The sequence below is a fragment of the Cervus elaphus genome, chromosome 32 (assembly GCF_910594005.1).
Source record: "Cervus elaphus chromosome 32, mCerEla1.1, whole genome shotgun sequence".
NCBI lineage: Eukaryota > Metazoa > Chordata > Mammalia > Artiodactyla > Cervidae > Cervus > Cervus elaphus.
In genome coordinates, this window is record NC_057846.1 from 12,429,721 (window position 1) to 12,444,158 (window position 14,438).

Genomic DNA, 14,438 nt, shown 5'->3' on the forward strand with positions numbered 1-14,438 from the left:
TTAATGATCTGTCATGTCATTTCTCTCTGTGATTCGAAGAGTCCCCTGAAGAAAGACTATTATGTAGTTCATTCATGTGCTTGATAAATATGCAATGGGGAACTCTGACCCTACACCCCACACACTTGGCAAAGACAGGAAGAGGAGTAGTTAGAACCTCCTTCCTAAATGGGTCACCGGCACGCCTACCAAGAATATTTGATTTTGTCTGATAGGCTTCCTGTAGTATAAAGCTAAGTAGAGTGAGCCACAACCTGGGCTAAACTTCAAGCTGTCAGGTTTACAACCTGGACCTGCCTTCATGAGCTGTAGGATGCTGTGCGATTTATGGTATCTTTTGTTTCCTCATCTGCAGATGGGGGTCATAATTGCACATACAGCAAGGGTAGCTGGTAGAATTAAGTGTTTACAACAATGGTTGGTGCACAGAATCCATATCTAGGTCTTAACTACTGTGGTTATTATTACTATGATTAAATACCCCACGAGGAGAAAAGTTCTGATTCACCATGAATGACATGCATTATCTAGATCTGGAATATCCATGAGAAGGTCACCCGTCATTAAGAAGCACTACTTTTAAGAAAGATCCTACTGAAGTAAGTGGGCAAGATGTTGCCCGGAGAGGCCAGGAGACAAGGAAGGGCCTCCAAGGACGGAGAGCAGGAGGATTGGGCACATCCAAAGGACGCTTCTCCACCCTCATGTGGGAGATGCTGATGGTAGAAAACCGGAGAAAGAGATGAAGGAAGGGGCAGCCAAGGAACCACTGTGATGGCAGCAAGGTCGGTAACCACCACAGTCACAGCACCGCCCCCCAACCCTGGGTCATGGGCAGGGCTCAGCCATGACCATCCTCCCTGCCACAGAGCCACAACAACCTGGAAACTTCCACCCTGCAGGAAAAGAAACAGGCCTCATCAACCCAGGAAGACAACCCGATAAAACGGTGGAGCTGGGATTCCAGCCCAGGCTGCGGACTTCTTCCTCTTGGAAAGTCCAGCAATTCAGATGGTCTCCAGTATCTCCTGTTTCCTCCCACACTTAAAATAACCTCATCTGTCAGCAAACCTTCACCCGTATATTAAGCCATCTGTGAAAACAGGCTTATGGAGCTACCTGCCCTAACCTTGGACCAGAAAACTGCCCACAAGTCCTGCAATGGCCCTTGTTAATGGTGAGGTCGTTTTTATTTCTGACTTTGCTTTTCTTCCATGGATTCCTTTTATCACAATGTTCTCAGACAGCGGTCCTCCTCGGGTCATGGTACTGACTCTGAGAGATGCGTTTTCATCACAAGTTCATGATGACGGGCCACTGCTGCCATAGAGTCTTCCCTTAGGGAACCTCTGAGTCATCTCTTGGGACATTCAACTGTAGCTCGGGGGTGCAGAGCAGTCACGGAAAATTCTGGCCCAAAGACTATCAAGCCTCACTTGTAAAACATGATCTATGCAGTGAAACGATACTTAAAATCAGTGGCAAACTTCACTTCAATATCAGATTGCTGTTCTTACTAAAATTTCACACTTGTTCCCAATGTACTGAGCTAAATTCCGATCCACTGCCAAAGGCTACAAATCAGTAGCTGCTTTCCAATTTGGAATGTCTAATTTCAACGGTTAGTGCCTTTGGTTTTAAGTTGATAAAGCTAGAGAGAGATGCACTAATATATGTTTCTAGAATGGAATACAACATTAAATAATGACTGTGTGTGTTTTTTTTCCCCGAATCCTAACACTCTTAAATATAATATTATAATTTTTCAACTAGGTACATCAAGGGAAAAATATTATAGTCAAGTATAATATTTTGACCTTTTATTTTTAGTTAAAGAAAAATTAATATATAACCAGAGCTTGATTTGAACAGACTGCCAATTTTCAAAAAAATCAATCTGTTTTCTTGGTTCTGAGCTCAGCATCTACATTATGTGCACTCACATATGCAGTGTTCTTGCCTGGAAAATCCCATGGCCGGAGGGGCCTGGTGGGCTGCCGTCTATGGGGTCGCACAGAGTTGGACACGACTGAAGCAACTTAGCAGCAGCAGCAGCACACACGCAAATGTTCGTGCATGTGTGTCAGAGCACACAAACCAGGGGGAAGGGAGGAAATGAGAAAGCTTGAAGTGATGTTTGCAAAATCAATACCTGATTTCAGGCTTTGATCCAACTCATGGTAACTCTACGAAGCTATACAAACTAAAGACTAGAATCTGGTGGTAATGGGAGAGAAGTGGGTGATCCAGGTACAGAAACAATAACTGATGTCACTGTGCTGCTCTGACCATGCTTTTCTTACTGTGCTCATGTTCTCAGCTTTCAAAACAGTGTGACCCTTATGTTACTCAGGTGTGACTGGTTGAGAAAAGCCATGTTGTAGATTCTGGGCCCCTCGGAACTTCAGGGTACGGAGTGATGGATGTCAGTGGAGACTGGCTGGCCCGTCCCACTGCTGGTGGTGAGTTAGAAGGTCCCAAAGAAGCACCGATGGGCTGTAAATCAAGGTCCCATTTTAGACTTCAAGATATCCCCCACCATGTGCAAGGCACATTTGCTGAGAATAAATGATTTTTCCTGCAGACGTATCTGTTTCCAGTCATTAGGATTACATTACACTTTTTTTTAAAAAAACAGAAATTAAATATAGGGCTTCCCCGGTGGCTCAGACAGTAAAGAATCCACCTGCAGTGTGGGAGACCTGGGCTTGATCCTTGGGTTGGGAAGATCCCCTGGAGAAGGGAATGACTACTCACTCCGGTATTCTGGCCTAAAGAATTCCATGGACTGTGTAGTCCAAGGGTTGCAAAGAGTTGGACACAACTGAGTGACTTTCACTTTCTTTCTTTCAAGTATAGGCTTACCTTCTTGCCTGGTCTATCATGTATACACACACACACACACACACTTTTGAATGGGATCAACTGCTTAAAAGTTGCCCAATGTAAATCTACAGAAAATGTACACACAATGTACTCACTTGCTCTTCTTCTGAATACTGGCAGTCTCCCTGTATGGATTGGGGCCTCCTTCTAGTACATGAAACCTTCACAAAACTGATCTGTGGACACAAAGAAGCCCTGCGGGGGATGTCAGGAATCTCACCCCAGCCTCTGGCAACTACTTCCTCCATGCAGAGGTTCACCCCTGCCTCTGTCTCCATACTGAGGTTCACCCCTACGTCTATCTCCATGCTGAGGTTCACCCCCGTGTCTGTCTCCATGCTGACATTCACCCCTGTATCTCCTCCATGGTGAGCTACACCCCTACATTTGTCTTCATGCCGAAGTTCACCCCTGCATCTGCCTCCATGCTGAGGTTCACCCCTACATCTGTCTCCATGCTGAGGTTCACCCCTGCATCTCCTCCATGCTTAGGTACACCCCTGCATTTGCCTCCATGCCAAAGTTCACCCCTGCATCTGTCTTAACAGTGAGGTTCTCCCCTGCATCTACCTCTATGCTGAGGCTCACTCCTGCATCTGTCTCTGGCCCCCAAATAAGTTTTTCTTGTCCAATTCATTGTGCTTTCTTCCTTTGAACATCTCAAACCCAGTCTGAAAGAACTGCATGCTTTTCACTTTTTTCATCAACCCTAGCCTCAAGTTTCCCTCCTTATATTTCAATGCTTTCTTGAATGTCTGACTCCTTTCCTAGTCCACCTACAAGAGCCCCTCTACTATCCAGGATCACACTGCTGGGAGCTACGTCTGAAATGAGCAGGTCCCTCAGCTAGTTCTGGACCAACTGCCTTAGAAGATCTTTGGAAAGAGTTTCCACCTTAAACCATGCTGGTGCTCTGTGACGGTGACAGGAAGGGGTGAGTAGGGAAGGCCCCCAAACCTGCCCCTGGTCTAGCTGAGAGCATCAGAGTTTCTTCATAAGGCATCCCTCTGTTTCTAGAAGTTGCATTCCCCGAGACTCTTGTAGAGCACTGATCAAAACGGAGATCCTCGAACACAGCCAGAAACCCCCAGACATTCCAGCCATGAGTCCTGGACATTTGAAATGTTGTGTTCCTTCATTGTGCCATGTGAGTTTCTGCTGTACAGACAAGTGTACACACACACACGCGCGCGTGCACACGCACACACACACGCGCACACACACAAACGCACATGCACACACACAAACAAGCACGCACACACATGTGTGCACGCACACACACGCACGCACGCACATGCATGCACACATGCACACACACATGCAAGCACACAAATGTGTGTACACATGCACACACATGCACACACACACACATGCACGCATGCACGCGCACACACACACACGCTAAGTTGCTTCAGCCGTGTCTGACTCTGTGCCACTTTACGGACCACAGCCCTCCAGGCTCCAGGGTCCTCCGTCCATGGGGTTCTCCAGGCAGGTACTGGAATGGGAATCTTCTCAACCTGTGGGTTTGATCTCACGGGGATCAGACCTGTGTCTCTAATATCTCCTGCATGGGCGGATGGGTTCTCTACCACTAGTGCCACCTGGGAAGCAGATACATAAATTCTGGGAAAGACTGAAAGCAGGAGGAGAAGGGGACAGCAGAGGATGAGGTGATTGGATGGCATCACCAACTCAATGGACACGAGTTTGAGTAAACTCCTGCAGATGGTAAAGTACAGGGAAGTCTGGCATGTCGCAGTCCACGGGGTCACAAAGAGTGGGACATGAATCAGTGGCTGAACACCAGCACTAAATATATGTAACCTATTCATTTATATATGTAAATGCATATATTGTAAACATTTTGCACATCCCATGTTTAAAATGCCCCACACACTTTCTGCCCACACGCTGTCTGTTCCCAGGGTCTTTGAAACACTCTTTGATGATCTCACGAGGTAATTGTTTCTCTTTCCTCAAACTCTGACTGCTCTCTTCACCTCCACTGTTGATCTGTCATGTTTCACACACAGCCTGGTAATCATGATGGATACAGTTTATTCAGTATCTCTGTACCATGGACAGCGACAGATTTATGACCTATATTTTAATCTTTGCTCTGCAAGCTAAGTATCATTAACCTCATTTTACAGTTGGGAAATGAAAACTCTGGGAGTTTGAATAGCTAAGCCAAATCACCCAGCTACACAGAAGAAAAAAACACATTTTAACCCATCATCACTCTCACTCCAAGGCCAACTCTCTCTCTCATCATCTGAGCTGATGACCAAGGCCTTTGCTGACACAGCAGAACAGGAGGCTTTGCAGATGGAGAAAAGGGATTGAGGGCCAGGCTAGAGGAAACAGCAAGTGAGGATCAAGTCACTTTCAGTCTAAGGTGCAAAATGGAATGCAAACCTTGCCTGGACTCAGATCAGGCCAGTCTCTGTGATGTGTCAGAAAGCAGAGCTTTTTCCTAACCCACGGTCCCAGGTGTTAATCTACATCCCACCACAGACATGTGATTCATGGTCAAATAGGCTTGGTGAATGCTACCTCCTCTAGCTGATGTTAAGTAAGATATTAAAAGACAGAATCGTTGGCAAATGAACCTAACTTTTCAACCCAATGTTCTCTAAAAGAGTTCAGAATGATTTCACTTTCAATTGCTGTTGCTGTTCAGCCTCTAAGTCATTCTGACTCTTTGCGACCCCATGGGCTGCAGCACCAGAGGCCTCCCTGTCCCTCACCATCTCCAGGAGTTTGCCCAGGTTTATTTTCAATGCACACCTATCCACAGTCTGGAAGCATGCCAATACTGCCGAAAATGTTTGCCAGCCACTGAAACACTGAATTTCTTTCTCTTCTGAACCCCACCCCCACCTCCACCCTGCAACTCCTAGCAGTCAACACCACAGCTGAGCTGGTTCAGCTAATTAAGCTGGAATCTCCACGGAGCGGGTGGGGTCATGTACTGATATGAAGCCCAAACTGGAAACTCAGGGATTAATTCAATCTTTCCAGATTGGCCCCATTTTGCACCAGCAACCCCTTATAAAATCACAGGACATTTTTCAACAAAGACCAGAGAGCTTATATTATCATACTCTGCAACAGAACTACTAAAATGTTTCCACTTTTCAAGAAAACTTGAAATTATTATTAATACTTTTCCAACTCTACTGAGGAATACCTGACAAAATTGTATAAGTTTAACTTGTGTAACATGATGATTTGATATACATATACATTAGGAAATACAGCATTTATCACAACCCAAGTAATTTATATATCCAATCATGTTACATAGCTGTGTGTGTGTGTGGTGAGAACTTTTAAGATCTATTCTCTTAGTAATGGAAATCAGTATGGAGTCTCCTCCAAAAATTAAAAATAAAACTAGAATAGGATCCAGCAATCCCAATTCTGGCTATAAAAGCAAAAAAAATTAAATCAGTATCTCAAAGAAATATCTGCAGTCTTGTGCTTGTTGTAACATTACTCACAACAGCCAAGTTATGGAACTAAGCTAAGTGTCCATCTATGGATAAATGGGTAAATAAAATGTCACGCACACATACACAAGAATATCATTCAGCCATAAAAGAAGAAAATCCTACCATCTGTGACAACATGGATGAGCCTGGAGGTTGTTAGACGAAGTGAAATAAGTCAGAGAAAGACAAACACTCCACATCACTTACAAATAGAATCTAAATTAAAGAAAAAAAAATAATAGAACACAACATTGGAATGGTAGTTGCCAGGGGCTGGATGGTGGAGGAAATGGGGGGTCAAAGGATACAAATTTCCAGTTCTAAGATGGGTAAGTTCTGAGGATTCAATATTTCATATTGTGACTATGGTTAATAACACTGTACTGTAGTCTTGAATTTAACCTGATGTTATCACAGTTATTCATTGCCGACTCTCTGCCACACACAGGTGCTCTAGAGCCTCACTTCTTGGTCTGCTCCACAGAACAGGGGCACCCACATCACCAGTGGACTTGCTTGAAAGGTAGAATCTCAGTGCCTTTCTCAGATCTCTTGAGTTGTAATCCAAAAGAAAAAAAAGATCCCAGTGATTCCTATATACAATGCATTTGAGAAGCACTGGACTACCATCTATCACAATTGTGGGTACATGTTATGTGCTTTAAAGAGTTTTCCAAATAGATGCATGTATACTTTGGTACAAATTCTATGGTTCTTGCATTATATTTTTCCTAAGTTGTCTACTTTTAATAGTATAATGACCTGGGCATATATAGCATTTGGATTAAAAAAATAAATAAATAAATAAATGGTGTATGACAATATCCTTGAATATGAAATATGACATCCTGTTGCTGAACACATTTGCTAAAAAAACAAACAGGGGTTCTAACTTTTCTTTCAAACAGTCTTATGACTTCAGTTTTATTTTCACAGAGGTGCAGAGCAAAGACAAGACACAGGTTTGAAAGGTTCAGCATAGAATAAACAAGGCGTTTATAATTAAAAAAAAAAAGGAAGGCTATTCTCTAAAAACAGCTCTTTAAAATTAAATACAGGTTAAAAACAAAAGTGTAGGGTTTTCAGAACAACATTTTAACTTGAAAATATGAGAACTCTGGAGTCTCTATGGCACTGTTTCTTAGAGCTACCTGCTAAGGGCAAGAGGATGGGGAAACTAGAGGAAACAGGCCCTGCTGTCCCACCCAGATGAGAACGGCTCCCAGGTGGTGGGCCCCGCTCTGAGGACACATAGAGACAGGCCTTCTGTCCTAGGAAAGGACCCCGCAGTGGGGGCAAGGCTCTGATCCTGGCAGGGTGCAGCTTCCCTACCCAACCACAACAGAATCGCCTTAGGAAGTCTCTCAAGTTCCATCTACTCTAAAGTCATAATTCACAAAAATAAAAACCTCCTGGTTTTTTAAAGAAAAGATGGACTCTAATTGCCAAGAAATTAAAAGATGCTTGCTCCTTGGAAGAAAAGTTATGACCAACCTAGAGAGCATACTAAAAAGCAGAGACATTACTTTGGCAACAAAGGTCCATCTAGTCAAGGCTATGGTTTTCCAGTGGTCATGTATGGATGTGAGAGTTGGGACTGTGAAGAAAGCTGAACGCCGAAGAATTGATGCTTTTGAACTGTGGTGTTGGAGAAGACTCTTGAGAGTCCCTTAGACTGCAAGGAGATCCAACCAGTCCATCCTAAAGGAGATCAGTCCTGAATATTCACTGGAAGGACTGATGCTGAAGCTGAAACACCAATACTTTGGCCACCTGATATGAAGAATTGACTCATTGGAAAAGACTCTGATGCTGGGGAAGATTGAAGACGGGAGGAGAAGGGGATGACAAAGGACGAGATGGCTGGATGACATCAGTGACTCAACAGACATGAGTTTGAGTAAACTCCGGGAGCTGGTGATGGACAGAGAGGCCTGGCGTGCTGCAGTTCATGGGGTTGCAAAGAGTCGGACACGACTGAGTGACTGAACTGAACTGAACTGAGTTGTCTAAAGGGTTTCAAATCAGAATGACTTCAGGGCTTGGGCTTATTAAAGTCCACTGATGGGAAACGTTCATTGTTCCAGCCACTGCTCACAGATAGGACTCTCTGAGGCTTGCCATGTGCCCACAGGATGGAACCTGAGCAATAAAGTGGCACATGCTTTGGAGATGCCTTAGATTGCACAAAATTACCTTATTCTCCTAACCAGTGCTCCATGAAAATCAGATGTTCAGAGTTGGAGAGAAACTTTAAATGAAGACATCAAAATATATAATTGGAAAACCATGACATACAAATTTGGCTGATTTGTGGAATAAATGAAAGCTTACAACTATGATCTGAGAATGGACAAAATAGAATTTGCACAGCAGACTCTTAAAAGGAAGTGTGTTTTTAAAAACAAAATTTATTTAAAAGTTAACTTAATTTGTTAAGTTTTGTTTAACAAATTTGTTTGTTAAGTTAACAAAACAAGTTTTTTAAGTTAACAAAATTAACTTAATTGTAATTTTACTTCCTGGACAAAAGACCACATACAAAGAGAGGGGTGAACTGCAAAAAAACCCAAAAAATAAATAAATAAAAACAAAAACAAAACACAATGACAACAACCAACAACCAACTAAACAAACAAAAGCCAACAACAAAAAAATAGGCATTTAGTGTTAATTTTTTTTCCTTTTTATTTTTTTTCCATTTATTTTTATTAGGTATTTTGTGAAATGAATTTATACTCCTAAAGGGGAAAATTTTCCCATTGCCTGTAACACAGATAATTTATCCATACCAAGTAAGATTTACACCTTATCTTACACATAATAACACAGAAAAAGAAGACTTTAAAAGGAGGGTCCTTGCGTCACCACTGGGGGTGAAGGGGCCAGACTTGGCTTTGGAGTGCCTCAGGCTCCGCATGGTATCCAGTGAGGTCAGACAAAACGGCAGTCGCTCTGGGACAATTCTGGAGTATAACATGCTTTTATTTTTAATAATAAAAAAATAAAATTATTCCTACTTACTTTTATTATCTTGACTTAAACACCATATAGGAATATCATCTTGATGTATTTAAATAAGTGAAGAGTTATGGTCTGGGACTGTTTCTGTTTCAACTCCTGCTCTGCCACCTGGAATCTGTGAGGCTGTGAGGCAAGACATTTAACCTTCTCTGAGTTCACTGTCTCACATATGAAATGGGGAAAAGAATATCTCTAAGTCATGGTGACTGCTTACACACTTGCCTGATACTTAGCAATACCTGGTGAATATTATTATTCAGTGTAAGTTGTTTTTAGAATAATGTGCTATTCAAAGAAATTTTTAGAGAAAGACATTTTGAGCACAAGAGGGACTTAGGAAAAGGGTTATAATGACATCATGTTATTTATGGCCTCAGGGTGCAGAGGTTTCAGAAAAGTAGAATTTCATAGACTGATACATACATACACACACATACAAGATATCTGTTTATGTTTTGCTTGCTCCATAGAAAATGCTTAAATGCAACATTACACTAGGTCTGTGTGATATAATTATTATATTTAAATGTAAAATGGAAAACATAAAAAGAAAAGCAAAGCAATTATATCAGTGGGTGGTCATGGAACCATGCTCTATGATCTCTTTCTCCTTCTACCTGAAAAATGCAACCTTTTCCCCCAAAACAATGCGACCAGACTGAACCACTAACATAAGGGAGGTCAAGGTATGGAAACAGAAAGACTAGAAACAGTCATAACTTGGAGACCATGAAAGACACAGAATTCAATGCCACACAGACCCCTAGACTGAGTTCTGGGGCAGAAAAATGTCCATCAGTGAGTTAGTCTGTGTTAACTTCTTGGTTTCCATGACAATGCTACAGATGTATAAGATGTGACTGTTAGGGGAACCTGGGCTGGGTGATAAGCTGACGCTCTGAGCTGGTTTTGCAAATTCTTCATGAAATGATGTTAAAAGGAACAGTTAACAAACAAAATGAAGAGGGACAGGCTGGGGCTTCCTTTCTGTACAGGCAGCAGGTAAACCGAGGGGCTGATTTTGGGTGTTGACGGCTCTGTGTATGCTTCTATAATCCATCCTCATTAGAAATTAAATAGACACCAAGTCAATTATCAATTAAGTGACAAGCTGGATAAACACTGCAGGTGTTAATTGACCCTTCAAGGGTTCTTTGAAGCTCACTCAGCGTTGCCAGTTCCTTTGAAGTTCTGTTTTGGCTTCAGCAAATCGCTGATTAGAATGATTTAATGGTGAAGTTTTGCCTGGTTAATGGGAACAGAATAAAGTGTAGTTACAAAACTACTTTTTGTCCTCTAACATGTAATCTCTCACAGTCCGGACAGACAAAGGGGTAGAGTCATGTTGCTTAGTGAATAACTAAACTTAAGCCTTAAAAAAAATCATATGTAACAGATTTTCTATTGATGTAAGAAGTCAGGGTTAATCCGAGTGGGCTAGGAAGCATTCTTGAGTTTATGATCAGTGTGGTTTTCCAAGGAGAACAATGGTGTAAAGCTCTACGCCCTCCTGGTGGTAGTCCTCCCCATGTTCCACCACCTACATGTCACTTACATTCTTTTAATGTCTTTTCAGCTCAGCAGCCTGGGTGTTCCACATGGAGGCTGGCTCCTGAACATATGCACAAGAGACACAAACATCTGCTAAGGTGAAGACCAGGGTGCATTTAATGGGGCAAAGTGAGGGTGTTTGCCAGGCAGGGAGAAGGCCAGGCTGGTGGGCAGGGTGGGCCATGCTCTGAAAATCCTTGAATGATCTGTTAAGGCTTCAGCTGGGTTTTATTCCAATTGTCATGGCTCAGTCACTGAAGGTTTTTTAAGAAACTGATGCATTTAAGTAAGTCTGGGGGCACATCTTAAACACATTTGTGAGTTCTTGCTTTTCTTCCTTCTCTACCCCTAGACACACCCACCCAGTCTCGAAACAGGGTAGATAATTATGCCCAGATATGAGTGCATATTTTAAAGATATCAAACACTCTCTTCCTGGTCTTTTGTCAAGACTTTGTGATGTTCCAAATTCTTTTAACCACCATGTCTTAATTTAAAAGCCTTAGTAGCTTAACGCTGAAATAAAATCAATCTTTTTTTTTTTCCCCTTGATATTTCCTGAATTAGGAGTTAGATTGGATCACTTTAGAAAGTAAGAAGGAATGGTTAACCTCACTACTAACCACGTTTCTGACTGCAGGAAAAATCGTAATTACTGGACCACACTGCAAAGACAACTAGGACTGACGGCTCTCCCTTTAAAGAAGGTATTGAAGGTCTAAGAGGCTGACCTGTCTAAATGTAGAATCTAACTAGTTTAAAATGAACTGAGCCTCATCTGATGGAGGGAGTGTCTTAGGCTAAGCAAATGCTGCCCGCCTCTCCGCCCTCCCCACCCCCCCCCCACCACGATTAACATATGGACAATTCTGGAACTTTACATCATCCACCACTTTTAGACAGCCTCGGCTGTAGCCATGGCAACCCTTACTTAAAGCAGAGCTGAGTTGGTAACTTCACTCCAAATGAATTGAAAATAAGGCTAATCCTATTATTGTTCGTAACAATTTTCCAAGTAGCTTCTTCTCAGAGTGCCCTTGCTTGTATAGTCTCTCTTTTAAAAATAGATTATTGGAAAATTATATGTGTGTGTGCGCTCTTTCTACATGCATGGCCATTAGCACGGTCCTGCTGTCCTTGCCGTGTAACCTTGCACCCGAGATGAAGTACACCCACCTACATGGCCACTTAGTATTTTTCTTGCAGTTAGGGGATGGGTAAATCTTTTAAATATACCAATTTAGAACCTGACACAAGGCAGAGGCTGTCACTCGAAAATTACAGTTAAATAATAGTCTTTTGAAGATAAGTTCTATTATGCGTTTGTATAAATCTGGAAAGGTAACCCAGTGGCTCCGCTGTGTATTGTAACTGTGCCCACGTGTGTTTCAGTAGCGATTTCGGAAAACCATGTTTTCCTTTTCTGCCTCCACTGAAGAGCATTCCCCTGTAAAGTGGTCCTATGGCCATGTCAAGATATTCCTCTTTGTAATTGTGATCAACACTCAATGTCAGCCCGAGAAGCTCTGCTGCCCTTGACTCTACGGATGCACTTGTGTGCTCAGATGCTTCTCCAGTGGCCCATCTCCCTTATGGCGGTGGCCTGCTCAAGGCTTTAGGATCCAAATCCTGGTGTCAGTCCTGAAACAGAGAAAAGGGAACCTCCCTGATAGGCCAATAGGCTCAGACCTGGACTGTTCCACTGGGAGGGCAGTCTTAGAGTGAAAAGAAAACATGGTTTGGGTTCAGAGGCCTTCAGACACAACCTTGCCCTTCACCTGCTCCCTCAGCTTTGCCATCTCCCATCCTTTGTGCCTCAGACTCTTCATCAGAAGCAGGCATGGATGCCAATAACTAGCCCACGGGGCTGTGTGCACGCCAACAGGACGATGCCAGTCATCTCGAGAAAGTCATTAGCAACACAGCTCCATACATGTCTGATGAGGACTATCAGAAGAGAGGAACCATGATGAACCAACAGGAAACCCAGAAAGACCAGAAGGCACGCAGGGTGCAAGTCCCAACCAGGGCTTTGTCAACAACCGATCGGGTCCTACCCACTGCTGCTGGATTGCTGTTGAATGTGGTGTCCTGGAAAACACCAAGAGGAAGAGTTCAGAGAGCTGGAAGCCATTTCAGTCTGAATCCAAGCACCAGGAAGACATGGGGCAATTCCTCCAACATTCCGTACATGATAAGGACTGTGAGCTGTCTTTGTCAGGCACCCACATGGCTGTGGCCCCACCCGGCATTTCCTACAGATCACAATTTTAGCACATTCAAGAGCTCATCCACACACACTTTTCTGAGTCTGATATTGAAGGAGGAGGGGACCCGAGTCAGGGGAAGGACTGGTGGAGATAAAACAGAGGAGGAGGGATGCGAGAGAAATCATCAGGGATGAGAAAAGAAGAAATGGGCAAAACCACGTCAAGTAAGAGCAGCTCAGTCCTGCAGGCCACCTACGGCAGACAAATGAAATCGAGGGGTCTGCTTGCTCAGGGTGACTCACGCAGTATGAAGGGCCGTGAGGCCTTCTGCAGACTCTGTGCCACCCTGCTTGGTATCTCTGCTCAGCATCCCTGTTTCTCTTTCACACTTGGACATGGACATTCACACTGCAGAGTTTCCTTTCTTGCATAAACAAAATTTGTTTGGCAAAAGCCAACCTTGACCACGGATGCTATTAATACAACCATCATTCAACACGTCTCACTTTTCCCTCTCCCCATTCCCAACCTGACATCACATCCAGGAAATGCCTGAGATCTCTGAAATCTCTCACTAATAAGGCCTTTATGAGGAATGGCTGAATTTCTGAGAATGTGTCACCATATATTTTTGCATTGCAATGGTTTTCTGAAAACTTAAAGAAGGTGATTTTAGATCCAGGAAAGTGTTGCATCACTGAATCTCTTACACTGATGGACAGAGAAAGGCACTCAGTAGATGTTGAATGAATTAATTTAAAACAGTACAGCTCATTTAGTACAGCCTCTTTTTATATAAGAAGTTAAATCATTTGTTCAAGGTCACAGTGATGATTTGCAACAGAACTTGGAGCAGAATCCAGGACACTCAACTTTCAGCTTTGTATCAGGTTTCATGAACTCAGATGTTACAAGAAGCTACACAGATAATAACATAATCAATCTTTGAGTCTTAAAACTTAAATTGTATAACATGAAATAAGCAAAAGGATAACCTTTCTCAATCTAAAAGTATTGCTCAGATGAATGAAACAGAAAACAAAGATCACAGAAGCAGTGGTTATTTTTCTCTTAATTGAAGTAACATTTAACATAAGGACAATAAAATTAATGAAAGGAAATAACAGTCTATAAATACAAATTCTCTGAGTTGAATGTTGAGTCTTGGAAAATAAAGTAAAATTCAGTGTTGACAATTGGTTTAAAAACAGGTGGTCTAACTTATGACATTTGTCAGGTTTGATATTTTTATCCTTCAGTCTCTGTA

At 42.6% G+C, this 14,438-nt stretch overlaps 1 protein-coding gene across 1 annotated transcript in view; it reads right to left on the reverse strand.

Annotated features, from left to right (window-relative positions):
- Positions 1-14,438, reverse strand: part of CSMD1 (CUB and Sushi multiple domains 1) — a 2,014,689-nt gene that overhangs the window by 986,323 nt on the left and 1,013,928 nt on the right. The window lies entirely within an intron of this gene.